Below are 1,799 nucleotides of genomic sequence, written 5' to 3' on the forward strand. Positions count from 1 at the left end.
AACGTCGTACTTTACGAAAAGAACGGCTTTTAATGCCCCACGGGTGAAGCATGGACGGACGAGTACATCTCTTTGGATTTTTCAATAACCAAATGCCAGTCTTCCTTTGAATTACTCGTTTATAGGCACTCCATCTCAATCTCGCACTTCTCCTCTCACATCTTCCTCTCATCGCCTGAAAGAACATTGACTATACGCGCTTCCAGCGTTTTCACTCCTCTGACTGCTCCTATATATCTACGCATCTATCTCTCTAATTCCCTCACCCCGCGGCCTTTGCATTTCATGGGCTCACTTCACTGACTCCCGCCGTGAAATATCACTATTTTGGCTTCAGAGTTTCCGCAAATTGCCAAAAATGGAGATTTTTCCCGGGCAGGAACCTGACAATGCCATTTCTCTGCCACGCGAAGATCGCGGTTCCCGCCAATTTAAGGGAATCCGACTGCGAAAATGGGGGAGCTGGGTATCTGAAATCCGGATGCCCAGATCCAGAAAGAAGATCTGGCTCGGCTCATACACTACCCCCGGGCCCCGAGCAGGCTGCCCGCGCTTACGACGTCGCAGTGTATTGTCTGAGAGGGCGCAATGCCGAATTCAACTTTTCTGTGCCCGACATTCCGACTGCGTCTCCCCTTTCCCGTGAGCAAATTCAGCATGCCGCCGCCGAATATGCGTTGAGCCAGGCCCCTTCGAGTTTGGCCTCTTTCGTAGGGTCCCCCCGGCAGTCGTCTTCGGTTTCGGAAATGGAGTTGGCCGGAGACAACTTTCAGATATGTGAGGAGAGGCAGGACTTGGCGCTGTGGTGGTCGATACTGGCGGGATCTGACGGCGCCGGGATTCCAAATTTGGAAATATTCCCGTCAACTGACAAGGTGTCGGCGTTGGAGTTCCTTTCCAGTGAGGAGGAGGAGAGGTACATATGGACAGACCTCTGGAATTTCCGAGACGTTTGATCTCGTGAGATAACGAAGCAGACAAATCTGGCTTTTCGAATTCACGTGGGGAACACGTGGACTCCGTTGGAATGTGGGACCACTTCCTGACCCAGCCAAAACGTTCTTGCCACTTGGCATGAGCAGTGTCGGATGACAACTATTCAACCTTCAAGCTTCTATAAACATACCATATATTTTCCACGAAAAGATAATAAATAAAAATTGTAGACCTTCCATATCAATCGTGACTCACTTTGTTAATATTTACTCCTTCCGTAGACGACTTCTTCATATGGTCTTTCGAGAATATTTTCGAAAGGGGAATTTTTAAAATTGTAACATTTTCGCTTTTTTCCGGGGTATGATTGGAAAGCATGATGCTTTAAGAATTGATATCATAATTGATTACAACTACAGTATCTACGGGAAATGCGGAAACCGCTTTAGGAAATTTATAAAAGTTTATATCCATGTTTCAGTATCCTTAAAGTTGGATGTTGATGAGTACAAAATACATGTAGTTGTATGGATATCATAAATTATTTAAAGCATTTAATCTTTATTCAGGTAGATGGAATTGGAATTTTACAAATTAAATAATTTAAATTTAAGTTTTGAAAAAACGTCAGTCATTTGGTCTATAAGTTAGATTATGTCTTTAACTTTATATAGTAAAATCTTTTATTTATGACTCAAATATTTTTATTATTATTAAAAAAATTTCAATATTACATTATTAATTTTATATTAAGAATTCAATGAATTAATTAAATTATTTTATTTTTAATCTTTTTTTTTAAACATTAAAATATTTTAATATGGTCAACATAGATATATTTTTTCTATATATATGAAGTTCAT

General features: G+C 40.9%; 1 pseudogene; it reads left to right on the plus strand.

Moving 5' to 3' along the window:
- The first annotated feature begins 279 nt into the window (after positions 1-279).
- LOC149176187 (ethylene-responsive transcription factor ERF015-like) lies at positions 280-1,314 on the plus strand (annotated as a pseudogene).
- Positions 1,315-1,799: the final 485 nt, after the last annotated feature.

This window comes from Pinus tabuliformis, chromosome 4_1 (assembly GCF_031772625.1).
Source record: "Pinus tabuliformis cultivar Carrire ecotype Pingquan chromosome 4_1, CPIR1, whole genome shotgun sequence".
NCBI classification, from domain to species: Eukaryota; Viridiplantae; Streptophyta; class Pinopsida; order Pinales; family Pinaceae; genus Pinus; species Pinus tabuliformis.